This window comes from Pelodiscus sinensis, chromosome 2 (assembly GCF_049634645.1).
Source record: "Pelodiscus sinensis isolate JC-2024 chromosome 2, ASM4963464v1, whole genome shotgun sequence".
Taxonomy (NCBI): domain Eukaryota; kingdom Metazoa; phylum Chordata; order Testudines; family Trionychidae; genus Pelodiscus; species Pelodiscus sinensis.
In genome coordinates this window covers 203,060,637-203,076,736 of record NC_134712.1, presented here as the reverse complement: position 1 = coordinate 203,076,736, position 16,100 = coordinate 203,060,637, and the positions used below count along the sequence as shown (strand labels likewise).

General features: G+C 41.0%; 1 long non-coding RNA gene across 3 annotated transcripts in view; it reads left to right on the top strand.

Annotated features, from left to right (window-relative positions):
* LOC142827328 (uncharacterized) overlaps positions 1-16,100 on the top strand; it is a 145,680-nt gene that overhangs the window by 103,646 nt on the left and 25,934 nt on the right. For 2 of the 3 annotated variants that reach the window (XR_012902014.1, XR_012902013.1), the window contains exon 2: positions 10,436-10,593. This is a non-coding gene — a long non-coding RNA (uncharacterized LOC142827328). Of the gene's footprint in view, positions 1-10,435; positions 10,594-14,522; positions 14,772-16,100 lie in introns of those variants that run through there. The other variant, XR_012902015.1, reaches the window with a different exon arrangement.

Here is a 16,100-nt window from a genome sequence, read left to right as displayed (position 1 = left end):
AATTTCTACAGCATAATGTTGTTCTTTTTTTCTTCAAGAGAATTTTAGGTCTTTTAACAACATCAGGGCTCGTATATTTCCTGGTGTATGCCGATTTTTTCAGCATAATTTGCTCAGCTAACTCTTTAAAATGACAGCTATATACAAAACCAAAAATCTACTATATATTTGAGAGTTTATCTGTCTGTACAAGAACTTCTCCTACACGGTAAGAGTTAGGACCATCAGATTTGGTAAGTAGCTTCCTCTTATCATACTTTAAAGCAAGATAAGAGTTTGGTTGTGCCAGGAAAATGGGATGTGCCAGGAAAATGGGATTGCTTCTCATAAAACCACACAGAAAAGAGACAGAATCACCAGGCAGCTGGAAGGGGCTGGCTGGGGGTGTGCCTCCCCCATCTGGGACTGAACCACCTCCCAGGCACCTTTTATGGAGGAAGGGAAGGCTGAAACTCCCCTTTCTCAATTTGTACCGGAACACTGTATGTTCTTGTTCGTCAGGGAGTGAGGAGAAAGTTCAGTTTGCTGCATACTTCACTCTGGTTGAGGAGTACAGGGGACAGACGAACCTGCCCTGCCCCAGTTGGGGGGGGGGGCATGTACCCCTCCCCTGGCTGTGCCTGCTGGAGCTGCAGTGGCCATGGAGAGGTGATTCTCACCTGATCCCAGGCTGCTGCGGTGAGAGAGGGTTGGGATAGTCTTCTCTCCCTGGGGCAGCCTGCATACTGAACTCCTCATCTCCAGCCCCACCCCAGAGTAATGATTTAAATGAATCATGTACACTTCCATTTTGTTTTCCAAAACACAAAAATTATTTAAGCACATAAGAACGGCCGTACTGGGTTAGACCAAAGGTCCATCTAGCTCAGTAGCCTGTCTGCTGATAGTGGCCAGTGCCAGGTGCCCCAGAGGGGGTGGACTGAAGTCAATGATTTGTCTTGTGCCATCCGTCTCTAGCCTCTGACAAACAGAGGCCTGGGACACCATTCCTACCCCCTGGCTAATAGCCTTTTATGGACCTAACCTCCATTAATTTATCTAGCTTCTCTTTAAACTCTGTTATAGTTCTAGCCTTCACAGCCTCCTCTGGCAAGGAGTTCCGCAGGTTGACTACACACTGTGTGAAAAACATCTTTAGCTTATTAGTTTTTAACCTGCTGCCTATTAATTTCATTTGGTGTCCTCTAGTCCTTATATTATGGGAACTAATGAATAACTTTTCTTTATTCACACTCTCCACACCACTCATGATTTTATATACCTCTATCATACCCCCCCCCTCCCAGTCTCCTCTTTTCTAAACTGAAAAGTCCCAGTCACTTTAGCCTCTCCTCATATGGGACCTCTTCCAAACCCCTGATCATTTTAGTTGCCCTTTTCTGAACCCTTTCCAAGGCCAAAATATCTTTTTTTGAGGCGAGAAGACCATATCTGTACATAGTACTCAAGATGTGGGCGTACCATAGATTTATACAGGGACAGTAAGATATTTTGTGTCTTATTTTCTATCCCTTTCTTAATAATTTCTAACATTCTATTTGCCTTTTTGACCACCGCAGCGCACTGTGTGGACGTTTTCAGAGAGCTATCCACAATAACTCCAAGATCTCTTTCCTGATATGCCATAGCCAAATTGGCCCCCATCATTTTATATATATAGTTGGGGTTATTTTTTCCAACATGCATTACTTTACACTCATCCACATTAAACTTCATTTGCCATTTTGTTGCCCAATCACTCAGTTTTGTGAGATCTTTCTGAAGTTCTTCACAGTCTACTTCTGTCTTGACTATCTTAAACAGTTTAGTATCATCTGTAAATTTTACTACCTCACTGCTTGCCCCTTTTTCTAGATCATTTATGAATAAGTTGAATAGGATTGGTCCTAGGACTGACGTTTGGGGGACACCACTAGTTATCCATCTCCATTCTGAAAATTTACCATTTATTCTTATCCTTTGTTTCCTGTCTTTTAACCAGTTCTCAATTCATGAAAGGACCTTCCTTTTTATCCCATGACAATGTAATTTACACAAGAGCCTTCGGTGAGGGACTTTGTCAAAGGCTTTCTGAAAATCTAAGTATACTATATCTACTGGATCTCCCTTGTCCACATGTTTGTTAACCCCTTCAAAGAACTCTAATAGATTAGTAAGACATGATTTCCCTTTCTAGAAACCATTTTGACTTTCATCCAACAAATTATGTTCTTCTATGTGCCAAACAATTTTATTCTTAACTATTGTTTCGACTAATTTGCCTGGTACCGACATTAGACTGGTAATTTGCCTGGTACCAACGTCTGTAATTGCCGGGATCACCTCTAGAGCCCTTTTTAAATATTGGTGTCACGTTAGCTATCTTCCAGTCAGTAGGCACGGAAGCCGATTTAAGGGATAGGTTACAAACCACAGTTAACAGTTATGCAATTTCCCATTTGAGTTCATTTAGAACCCTTGGGTGAATGCCATCCAGTCCCGGTGATTTGTTCACATTAAGTTTTTCTATTTGTTCCAAAACCTCCTCTAATGACATTTCAAACCAGGACAGTTCCTCAGATTCATCTCCCACAAAGGACGGTGCAGGTTTTGGAATCTCCCCAACATCCACATCCGTGAAGACTGATGCAAAGAAATCATTTAGCTTCTCCGCAATGGCTTTATCGTCCTTGATTGCTCCTTTTGTGTATCAATTGTCTAGGGGGGGACTCACTGTTTTTTTAGCAGGCTTCCTGCTTCTAATGTACTTAAAAAAACATTTTGCTATTATTTTTTGAGTTTTTGGCTAGCTGTTCCTCAAAATCTTGTTTTGCTTTTTTTTATTACAGTTTTACACTTAATTTGACAGTGTTTATGTTCCTTTCTATTTATCTCACTGGGATTGGACTTCCATTTCTTGAAAGATGCCTTTTTGTCCCTCACTGCTTCTTTTACATGGTGGTTAAGCCACGGTGACTCTTTTTTAGGTCTCTTACTATGTTTTTTAATTTGGGGTATACATTTAAGTTGGGCCTCTATTATGGTGTCTTTAAAAAGTTTCCATGCAGCTTGCAGGGATTTGGCTCTTGTCACTGTGCCTTTTAATTTCTGTTTAACTAACCTCCTCATTTTTGTGTAATTTCCCTTTTTGAAATTAAATGCCAGAGTGCTGGACTACTGAAGTGTTCTTCCCACCATAGGAATGTTAAATGTTATTATATTATGGTCACTATTCCCAAGCGGTCCTGTAATGGTTATTTCCTGGACATGATCCTGCACTCCACTCAGGACTAAATTGAGACTTGCCTCTCCCCTTGTGGGTCCCTGTACCAGCTGCTCCAAGAAGCAGTCATTTAAGATATTGAGTAATTTTATTTCTGCATCTCTTCCTGAGGTGACATGTACCTCGTCAATATGGGGATAGTTGAAATCCCCCATTATTATAGAGTTTTTTATTTTGGTAGCCTCTCTAATCTCCCTTAGCATTTCAATGTCACTATTACTGTCCTGGTCAGGTGGTCGATAATATATCCCTACTGCTATATTCTTATTATTGGAGCATGGAATTACTATCCATAGTGATTCTATTGAAAATGTTGATTCATTTAAGATTTTTATTTCATTTGATTCTATGTTATCTTTCACATACAGTGCCACTCCGCCACCCACACAGCCTGTTCTATCCTTTCGATATATTTTATATCCCGGTATGATTGTGTCCCTCAGATTTTCCTCATTCCACCAGGTTTCTGTGACACCTATTATGTCAATCTCCTCCTTTAATATAAGGTACTCTAGTTCACCCATCTTATTAGTCAAACTTCTAGCATTTGTGTAGAAGCACTCAAAAAAATTGCCACTGTTTATTTGTCTGCCCTTTCCTGATGTATTAGATTCCTTTGTATGTGGTTGTTTGTCTGCTCTTGCCCCTTGATTGTCCTCTCCCCTCCTCTCTTTATGACTACAGCCTAGAGAATCTCTATCAATGGATTTTCCTTTAAGAGAAGTCTCCCACCGATTTACGTTCTTCTCCGCACCAATCGGCTTTCCCCCATCTCCTAGTTTAAAAACTGCTCTACGGCCTTTTTAATGTTCAATGCCAGCAGTCTGGTTCCACCCTGGTTTAGGTGGAACCCATACTTCCTGTATAGATTCCCCCTCTCCCAAAAGTGTCCCCAGTTCCTAATAAATCTAAACCCCTCTTCCCTGCACCATCGTGTCATTCACACATTGAGACTCTGCCTGCCTACCTGGCCCTGCGCGCAGAACTGAAAGCATTTCTGAGAATGCCACCACAGAGGTCCTGGATTTCAGTCTTTTTCCTAGCAACCTAAATTTTGCCTCCAGGACATCTCTCCTACCCTTTCCTACATCATTTGAATTAAGGACCCGAGCAATGCTGGTTAAATCTTTTAGTAATATATATTTATAATATGGACAAAGTGACATAAGTTGCTCTGATTAGTTAACAGTGAAGGATCCTAACATGTATATCAAGGGAATTTCAGTTCAACTGTATTTCCATGCTATCAGACTCCGCTTGAAGAGTTGACACAGCATAGCAATAAGCTACAACAGGCTATGCATTTGTGGGCTGCTAGCTCATGTTGTGACAGCATCCTGAGGCATAAAACTGCTACCTTGGGTCCGTACCAACACCTGCTGAAGCCTATAAGAAAAAATGACTTTGGTGGATCAAGACTTTTAGTTTTATTACCTTGGAGTTGGAAAGTGTGTTTTAAAAGCACACAAACTTCTATGGGAATGTTTGTTGGCATTTTGAGGAAAAAGTGAGGATTAAAACTGGCATTTTACCCTTTCATTTCCTTCTCCTCCTTAACCTCCAATGCCTTTCTTAACCCTCTGCCCAAACAAGATGCTTTTAATATATTCCCTTCCTCGGTCCTCCATCAATGAGACATAGTAAATGAATGGATAATTTGTATGTTTCAGTGAGGTGGTACCGTTGGGACTTGGAACTAGCATTGGTGGTTTGAAATGAAAAATTGCAATTCACACAAAATGAAATGAACATGTCTGATTAATTTTGAATTTCAAGGTGACTTTTTGTTTTATTTTGAAATTTCCCGTTAACATAAATATGTTATTAAACCCACAGGTTTGTTTTTTTCCCCAGCAAAAACTTTTACTGTTGACAAAGTCCAATTTTTGTAGTTGGACAGCTTTAAGTAAAAAATGTGCATATTTGCTCTTGGCTTCTTGTGTTGCAATGTGTATCCTCACCAGGAGTGTTTGCACTGATTGTCCTGCAGTGTGGGGCATGGTAGGATGGCTTCTGAAAGCCAGAACAGGTAGACACAATGTCAGTATAGACACTGTGTTGCTTATGTTGACTAATTTCATTGACTTTTACTCTACTCCAATCATGGAGGAGGTGGTGTTCAGTTGGCATCATAGGGGTGCAGACTGGCCATGGTAAGAGCCATGCCACAGGCAGCTGTGGGAACCCACAGATCCTCCACATACGCTGGGCATGAGGCCCAGGAAATGGGCACATGAGCAAGTGGGGCGGGGGAGGCTGCTCTTGGTGCTTCCTCCCCACAGCTGCCTGGCCCTGCACAGCTCTCATCCTGGCTGGGCTGTGAACATAAGAATGGCTATACTGGGTCAGAGCAAAGGTCCATCTAGCCCAGTATCCTGCCTGCCAACAGTGGCCAATACCAGATGACCCAGAGGGAGGGAACACAACAGGTAATCCTCACGTGATCCCTCTCCTGCCACCTATTTCCAGACCAACAGAGGCTAGGGACACTATTCCTACCCATCCTGGCTAATAGATTCATGGAGGTTAGGTCCATCAATGGCTATCTAGCTCTTTTTTGAACCCTATTAAAGTCCTAATGTAACAGGGTGAAGCAACACCGTCACCAGCCGGGGACGGAGGGATCGTCCGCAGCTGTGGAAGCCGCGGGTTCAGCCCCGACGGTGCAGGGGAACCGTCTTAAAGTATGGTCTTAATGCAAGAGAACACAACTCATGTCTCTTCAGAAATTGCAACACCCAATGAACACACAGTAGTACCTGACCAAAACTGGAAGATGATTTCTAGAAGCTAAAAGTGCCGTTGCAGAAAACAAAATCATATACACTATGTATGACAGATTTGGTAAGAGTAGAGATGTGCAACCTTGTGTCCTGGCAACATTCCATCTTGGATTAAAACAGAATGGTGTGTGACTACTGTATTCAGCCTTGTAGGTGGTTCTATTTTGGTGGTGGGCGTAGTGGTCCCTCCATTATATATTTCACAGGGACATAGAGATGTAATGAGTGTTTTCAAATTACTTTAGGGATCTCTTATGAAAATGTGATGGAAGCTTTAAAACATATTCCACATGTTCATCTGAAGTACTTCTGAAAAACAGAATACTGTATAACTACAGTTTTAGAAGCCAGATTGGGGTCAGTACTCAATAGATTCTTTGACTGAATAAAGAGAGAAATGGAAAATTAAAATTGTAGACATAAAAAAGGAAGCTGGAGTAAGTTATTTTTAATCAAAACTGACAGTCATTAAAAATTGAGTGTTTCTTCTAAATGTCTTTGGGGCTATTGGATACAGATCTTTTAACATCTGTGGATATAGTCATAGCAGTATTTAGACAGATACCATTTCCCCCTAAGGTTCAAGACCTGAGCACTTCCTAAAAAGAGACATGGCTTCCAGCATTGAACTTAAAACATTTGCCAGGCTTTAATGCATGCCAACACTTGGAGTTTAAAGCATGACTCTAGTATCCTATGTTACAAAAGGAAAAATGCATTCATTTCAATTGACTACATAGCAATACACTATAGGGTGCGTCTAGACTATACACTATAGGGTGGCAAAAACTTGCCAGCTGTCTACACTGGCTGCTTGAATTTGCGCAACAGTACTGACTTTGTATTGTACAAAATCAGTGCTTCTTGCACAAATACTTTCACGCTCCCGCTCGGGGAAAAAGCCCTCTTGCGCAAGAATATTTGTGCAAGAGGGCCAGTGTAGACAGGGAAGAACTGTTTTGTGCAAAAAAGCCCCAATGGTTAAAAAGGCGATCAGGGCTTTCTTCCGCAAAATCGCGTCTAGACTGGCCACAGGTGCTTTTGCGCAAAAGCACTTTTTGCACAAAAGCATCCATGCCAATCTAGATGTGCTTTTGCAGAAATACTTTTAACGGAAAAACTTTTCCGTTAAAAGTATTTCCGCAAAATCGTGCCAGTCTAGACGCAGCCTATACAGTATAACCTTGAGGCTAGAATCTCTGCAAATAGCCTATTTTTGTTAAACCTGCAGTTTTTCCTTTTGAAGTTGTTTGAAAGTAGTAAACATTCATGATATAGAGGTCAAGGCAGAGGTTTGTGGTTGTTAAAATTTCTGTCAGTTATACCATGGATAAATTCAACTACTGCAAGCATGTAACCCATATTTTGAAGTGGAAAACTATAACTCCCTGTCCATTTGTTTGCTCAGTGCAGAACGGTAGGGCAGGGGTGTCACACCCTCATGTTATATGAACAATAGCTTATGAATATGCATAACTCAAATAGACTTTAGACAAAATGTATCATGTAACATATCATTTGTAAAGTTATGACCTGCTGAATGTAATATAATCTACTTCTGTGCCTGTATCATTCTTGTATCTGAAGTTAGAAATGTGGATCTGTTTATAATTCTAAATGTGCTAACAAGGGCCATCACTGATAATCTGGAAATTTAATGGCCCAGTGCTCAAGATAAAAATCTGTGAATGTTTTTGTTTTTCTTGTAAGCAAGAACATATGACAGGTCACCTGATGTTGGAACCCATTTTGAATCTGGTATTTTTCCATTCAAAGTGAGTAAAGTTTGAATTGAGCACAAAGAATTCCTGCCTTGGGAAAAGGGATATAAAGATGGGGAACCAAGCAGTAGGTGGTAGTTGCCAGATGCTGGGAGACCCCCACTTGACACCCAAGATGCCTACTGGAAATATCTAAGACAGAATAGGGGGAAGGATTTGGCCTAAGCTCGGAGCCTGCTTAGCTTATAAAAGAGATGATTAGAACAACTGCTAGGGTAAGACTTTGCATGTAACAAGTTTCTTACCCATGTATTAGGATTAGCTGGTGTGTTTTGTTTATTTTGGCTTAGTTATTTACTTTGCTCTAACAGATTTATTTGGCCATGAGCTTTTCGTGAGCTAAGCCCCATTTTATCACGGCATCTAACAAAGTAGGTCGGAGCTCACAAAAGCCCATGCCCAAATAAATCTGTTAAGCTTTAAGGTGCTAAAGGACCTCTTGTTGTTTTTGAGGATAAGACTAACATGGCTACCCTGCTGATACTTGTTACTTTTATCTGTCTTTTTTCACTTGCAGTCACTTAAATCCTTCTTTGTATACTTAATAAAAAACACTTTTGTTTATTATCAAACCCAGTGTAAATATTTGTTCCCTGGGGGTGGAGCAACCACTGTGCATATCTCTTTTTCACTGATAAAGCGGGTTGACCTTATGAGCTTTCTGTGTAAAACTTTTATACTGATTAAGGCTACATCTAGACTGCAAGCCTCTTTCAAAAGAGGCTTTTTCGAAAGATACTTTTGAAAAAGCTTCTTTCGAAAAAGAGCATCTAGACTGCAATCTCTTCTTTTGAAAAAGTGAGCCGCTTTTTCGAAAGAAAGTAGCCAGGCAATCTGGATGCTCTCTTTTGAAAAAGCCCTGTTTGCATTCAAGAACGCCTTTTTTCGAAAGAGCACTTTCGAAAAAAGACATTCTTCCTCGTGAAATGAAGAGTACCGCCGTCGAAAGAAAAGCCACGTTCTTTTGATTTAATTTCGAAAGAACGCGGCTGTAGTCTAGACACAGGTGAAGTTCTTTCGAAAAAAGGTTACTTTTTTCAAAAAAACCCTGCAGTCTAGACACAGCCTAAGATGGATTTATTTGGGGGTTTGGTCCTCTTTGGGGCTGTAAACAGTCTTATAGCTGAGCCCTCCCAGAGCTGAGCTGGTTCAGCATCTGTGTTACTCTGCAGGGGAAGGGAGGGACCTGTTACCCCAATTCTGTGCCTTGGCTAGGGGAGACCAGAGCTTCTGACGGAGCAGAACAGGGTGGTGGGGTGCCCAAGAGGGAAGGCAGGTGATCTCAGTGGCAATACTAGCACATTGGGTGTCAGTCTCAAAGGTGCCCCTGTAGTCAACCCCATACCCAAAGGGTATTAAGGTAACTTTATGCCAGCATTTTGTTTCCCTCATCCTGAGGCTGCCTAGGTACTAGTGCAGGAGTGGGCAATAATTTTTGATCAGGGGACACTTCAGAAATTTTTGAAGTGGCCCTAGACCATCCCATAAGGGGTGGGGCCTCAAGTGGATGGGGCAGGCCAGAACACTTCTGTGCTTCCCCACCCATAGACCCTGATAGGTCTGAGGGTGGGGAGCATGCAAAGTCTTTGCTGCCCTCTCCTTGGGAGAACTGCCAGCTGTTCAGAACAGCTGGCAGCTCCCTTTAGGTACCCATGCCCCTAAAGGTGGGAAAAGACTTTGCATGCTCCCCCTGCTGCCCTCAGATCAATCAGGGCCTGGGGAGGGGGAGCACATGAAGTCTCTCAGTCCCTGCCCCCACCCTGCAAGGGAGCACCGTGCTTAGTCAACCACCAGCTCAGCAACAGCTGGCAGTTGACTTTAAGTGCTAAGCCCTTTGCAAGGCTGGAGGAGTCTTCATGTAATCCCTCCTCCCTCAAGTCCTGATTGTCCTGGGATAGGGGTGAGAGCAAAGTCTCCTCCCACCCTGTCCCTGTCCTGTAAGGAGTGTGCGGTACCAATCAATGCCTGGGGTTGTGGGGGAACAGCAGGTCCTCCACGGGCCGGATCAACTCACTTGGTGGGTCGAATCCATCCCGCGAAGGCTCTTTTGCTCACCCCTGTGCTAGTGTGACTCTCAGCAAAACTTAGGCCAGCTTTGAGTCAGCTCTAATTTGTGTCTAGCTGCCTGTGGCCCCAAGAGCTGTTCCTACAGTGAGGAATGTGCCAGAGGATAGATACAATCTGGACATGCCTCTTTTATCCCTGTAAAAACCCCTACAGTAGGCTTAGTAGGTGTGGCACAGAAATGCTAACCTGGCTGTAATTTACCCCAAATTTTTCTTGTATAGCATGTTGAAGGAGGCCAATTAAGCTACTTCTACTAACCCTTTGAACTACTGAATGATGGATGCACCATTTTAATTTTCCCAAGACGCTGTGTCTACTAAATGGGATAATGTCAATAGAAGGATTAACTAAGTATTACAATGGGATAAATGTCTCCTAAGAACTGTGGGAACATAATATCGTCTCTATCAAGTAGCACATCGCTGATTGTGGGTCATTCTAAAAAATGTTCTCCTCTCCAATTAGAATTCTGCAATGAGTAATTTACTAGCTTATCAAAAATTTGTAGTTCATTGGCTTTCTGTTCTTATGTGTATTTCCAGGGCTCGACAATCTGTGTAATCTACTTGCCCGTGGCGAGTAGAATACATCCCGGAAGAGCCAGGTTCAGGCGATCTGTGCATGCGCAGAACGCTGGACAGTGCATCTGGCAAGTGGGGCTCGCAGCGGCTCGACAAGCCCTGAATATTTCTTCGAAAGGGTACGTCTATGCTGCACACTTATTTTGCAATAAATTATTCTGGATGAAATACTCTGAAATAGCTTATTTTGCAATAGTGCATCAACACTACAGGGAAGCCTTGAAATTAGTCCAAGGCAGGTTCCCCTAATGTGGCTGCACTACCTTGATTTTGAGCCCCAGGAAGCACTAGAGAATAATTATTTTGAATGGCCCTAGGGAGGAGCTTAAATAGGAGCAGTGGAGCATCCACACTACAGCTATTCTGAAATAGCTATTTCAGAATAGGCATTGTTCCTTGTGGAATGAGGTTTATAGAAGTTGAATAAGCCATCTGTTATTTCAAATTTATTTTGAAATAACAGAATTGCTGTGTAGATTCTCGCATTATTATTTCGACATAAGTGTGCTGTGTAGACACACCCATAGATAGTTTTAAGTCTTTAACAGCAAAGTGAAACAATTATTTTCAGCTGGAGACTCTTTTAATCATTTGAAAAAGGAAACACGATTACATTCTAGCCCAGAGTGACACACGGTTCTTCAAAAGGTGAGTGTGTTCTCCAGCTCCCCCTGCTGGGAAGCCCTCTTGGGACATGGAAAAAATTATTAATGAAGAAGGGAAAGAGTTCCGCTTGCTGTCCAACACACCTTCCACAAGTACTCCCAAGACAGGATTGGATCCAATTCTATCGTCGGTTATATAGATGCAACTTCCTACAAATTGCCAATGAGAAAAGGAGCTGACAGCAAAAGGGAGCCTCTTGTCAGTGTAAAAAGTGTTCTCAAATGTTAGGCGAGGGCCAAATCCTGGACCCAGTGAAGTCAGTTTTTTGCTAAATACAATTTAGCTAGTGCTCAGACTAGTGTCAGTTATCTATGCTTAAAACTTTAATAGGAACATGGCAGGTAATAACCTTTTCTTAACATTACACTTCTGTGAGGTACAAAATAGCTTGACTAGGAGTGAGCAGAGAGGAGTTCTGTTTTCAGTTGTGCCACAGACCACTGAGCCTGATTCTCATTATACTAAGCTACCTTTTGGTTGCTCTGGCCACTGGCTCCTAAATAGTTGGGAACAGCTACTCTTCAGCCACTGCACAGTTAACAGAGGGCCTCTATGTCAGCCTTGCTCCCAGACCCTGCAGCAGGGATATAGCTGAAGTACACTATGGGTATTCTCTGCTTCAAAAGGTCCATAAGTAATCAAAGAACAGTTATAGCTGGGCCTTGCATAGCTCCTGAATATGACAGCAAAGCAATGGTTTGAAGCCACTACTTCACCTTCTAGTGCCCTGTCCCATATACAGTAACAGTAACTGAGAGAATGAGACTTACTATTAGGCATTAGGCAAATAACTTAACCTCTCTCTCTTTCTCAATTTCCTTATCTGCAAAATGGACATAGCAATCTTATAAAATGTGCCTTGAGATGTATAGATGAAAAAAAACCCAGTGCATCAGGAAGTGCTAAATATTTGTTATATCTTTTGTCTGCATCTGGCCAGTTGTGCAATCTTATACAAAAAGAAAGGGCTTTTTTCAAAACACTATTCTGACCTCAGATGGAGATTATATTATGCCCTGAAGAATGAAGCCTGATATTCCTGTAGCTTTAAATCTATCTATGGCTCGTTTAAATGCAAATGCTTTTCTTTTTAAAGGTTGTGTGTTGATTTTACCTAGAGTGGAATTTACTATCAATTAAGATAAGGAGTTCTAACTTTTTTTTCCTAAGTAGAAAAATACATGAAATACAAAATCATGCACCAAATCCTAAAAATAGATATAAATAATTATACAGACCATATGTTTACCTACAATTTTGGCAGAGGAGAAATAAATATCCCCTTGCTTTTCAGCAGATAGCCTAATGCATGTGCTATTTATATATTGTATTTGTATGTTTCAAGCTGTGCAAAGCACCATTAATTATTATTGGTTTTCCCCAGTCCCTGTGCACATTTACATAATAAATTTTAGAAATTCATCAGTTGTTCATGATATATTGCATGAAGATATACACTTTCTTCACTTGAGGCCATAAGAAAAATACACTCTAACCTTCTGGTGCCACAAAAGTATCCTTTCAATAATCAGTAAGTCCGCAGAGATATGTTTTCATGATATTTTAGGGAACTCTTTAATTTCTGAAATATTGGGGAAGGTACAAACAGGGTTCCACAAGTTTTTCCAGCTATTTTTTTCCAGTTGCTTTTGACACTTGAGACCAAAATGATGCATGAATTATTAGAATATGTTGTTCTTATTCACAATGAGGCCTGACCGTTTTGAAACTTACTACTCTGTGTCTGTCTCAGCAGTATGACAGAATACCCCCAGTTTAGTCACAGAAGGAAATGAATATGTTGTTTGTTGCAGTGCTGATGTTTAAGGAATACATTGCATAATCTGAGGGTTGGAGCATGGATCTAAGTGATCTAAATCCTTTGCTGAAAGTTAAAAATGCAGTAAGTGCTTTGCTGGACTGGGACCAAAGTGTTCAGCAACTTGCAAGATTGAGCACCAATAGTGACATACACAGAACCTCTTGACTCAGATGTCCTGGTGATTGACATGGAGTAAACCTAAGTAGACGCTGCTTTTCTTTACCCTCCTTTCACTCCTTTTCTTGCTAGGTCACCAGGATCACAAAAAGGGTACAAACCCTTCTCTGAGGAAAGTGGCAGAAATCATTGAATGATCCCAGAAGCCAGTACAAACTGAGGACTCTTTCTAAATGGGTTTGAAATCAGCAAAGCCAGTTTTAAAACCAGCAAGAGTATCAACTCAATGGGAGATTGTCTAGTCTATTTCTTGAAACCAATTCAGTAAAATAAAACAATCTTGAAACCAGCTCAGTTTAAAAAAAAAAAAAACAACCACACAGATTAGGCTCCCTCATGCCATCTAAAAGTGGGTTTGTGCTGCAGCTCAGATCAGCTTAGTTGAACCTGTTTATAAACCAGTTACAAATTTCCACAATGTAGGCAAGTTGCTAAACTGCAGATTATATCATTGTCCAGATACCTACCCAGTAAATCATAGGATTTTGAGATGACACCACTAACACAGTAGTGGTATGTACTCTGTTTTTCACAAGATTTTGGTATTTGGCAACTGTGAGGTCAGTAGCAGAGTGACTTTGTGGCTTATCGTTGTTTTGTATGGTGATGGCGTGGCTGGAAGTGGGCCACAAGTTCCCTTAGCAACAAGGGCAGGATAAATGACACACACTGAGTCACCACTGAATCATTAAGAGATTTCTGTTTATAGATTTTCGAATAATAATAGGGAGGGCTCCAGGTGAGCATTTTAAAGCTTTTGCAGCATTTGCTGTGGTATTCACACTATTAGGGCTTAAAACACCATGATCCCAGAGACTGAGTGAGCCAGGACATTGGAACAATTTGCACAGTGGGGTCACTGAGAGCCACTGAACCAAACTGAACCCAATATATGATGGAAAGCACTTTGAGTCAGAGCATGCAACAGTACCCCTAGTCCCAGCACATATGTGAGTGAGACTTTTCTATTGCTTGTTTTAAGCATCAGTCTTCTCTGTTTCTCTCTGTTCGTATTTATACATGTATACAAGAAAAGCAAAAAGACAAGGAGTGAAATCCAGGACTCGTTTTAATCCTGGAAAAGCTCCCATTGATTACACTGAGGCCAGGATTTCACTCATGGTTCCTGCTTAAGGAATTTACAAATGAAGAATTGAATCCCTGAAACTGTATTTCCTGCTGCTAATAAGAGTCCCATGGATGATCCACTCGAGATGGTAAGAGTTTAGGGGAGTCTAGCTCATTTATGTCAAGCTGAAATGAGTGAAAGTAATGAAGGGAAGGACTGAAAAACGCTAACAATAGGAAGATGTGGTTGCATATGTAGGTTCATTGCGTGCATGTCTTGAATAGTATCACTGCTTCATTTTTTTCCATTTCCAGGTCTATGCTGGAAGTAGAAGCTCTGGAATAATGCAATGGAGCTCTGGATCAGCACATTTTCAATGCATCTGTTTTACTTATGTAATTAATCTACTCTCAAATCCTTACCATCCTATTTGAAAAGTAGCAGTGATCTCATTGTATTAGAGGGTCAATAAAGAAAAGGGTCCATTCCACATCAGAAAAATGAATTGTAAATCAGCAGTTTGTGTTTTCTCCTGAAACAGAATAAACACTGTTTGGACTTGAGGACCAGTGGAGAAAAAGAGGTTTATTGCCAATAAACTTTTATGGGGTTTTACATACTTGTAGCAAGAGATGGTCATTTTACATGGCATAAAGAATATTGGTTATCAGATTATCCTTCTGAAGCCAGTTCTTCAGTGAATTCATTGTTGCTATGATCTCAGTCTTTGACACAATCCTTTGAATATCTAAATGTAGCTTGGGCAGCGCCATTCGTTTCTTATTCTTAAGACGGCTCAGGTCTATGAACATCTTAGGGCAGCAAGTGAGGAGAGGAGTTTAGAAGCAGTAGACTTTTTTGCTAAATGCATGTTGATGGTAGCTGTGTGGTATTTCACCACCATTCTGTCTAGAGATCAATTAGCCTCTTTTAGCAATCCTGTAGCCTTTGGGAAGAAGGGTGAAAATAAGCATAAAACCTGTTAGTCTTGGCTCTCCTTTCTGTTGTTAAATTAATGAATTAAAATTCATTGGGGTTAGCGGAGGGATCCTGGTGTCATGCAACCACATCTCTGGAATTCAGACTATATCGGGGCTTCATTGCTCATGAGGTTTATATGATATGGTTGAGTTAGCATGAACAGACCATGTTATTTGGGAAATGCTTAGAGCTTTATACAACACTGACTTCAGTGACAATGTAATGAATGGGAGTACAACAAAATGTTATGGTGGTGGTGTTTCTAAGACCATTCTCCCTGTGTTTTCCTTTGACACTTTCCTAGACCCTGTGTATTTGTACTGACAGCCAGGGATGATGACAGCATACTTCTGTATAACAAAAGCATACAGCCTATTTCATCATCTAAGCCTAAGGAACTGTTTTATGATATCTTTAACCCTGGTTAACAGAATGAAAGAGTGCGAAATTAGTTCTGGCGATCATCCCAGGGCACGAAAAAAGATTTAGCTTCAGTTTTATATTGACTCTTATCTGGGGAAGAACAACAACGCTGGTTTTATTGGCTTCTGAGTTCTTTTAAGATATAAGCTCATATTCACATGTGAAAGACATATTGGGCCATTATACATCCTTTCTTTTCTGAATTGAGCTCAGACATAAACATTTGCTTCTGACTGAAATAGAATATAGATGCTTTAAAGCAGAGACAAATTATTACTAACATTCGCTCTCTCTCTCTTTCTCTCTGTCACACATACACCCTTACATTCTTCATTTGATTCGCTTGTTCATGTTGACCAACATCTTACTTCACAATAGATTTAAATGGGACTTTTGAAGAGCTAAGACTTATTAACCTGCATGCTTGCTAGGAAAATTGGGATTAATAATTCTCCACTAGAGCAGCTGTTACTGGACTTCAACAATCG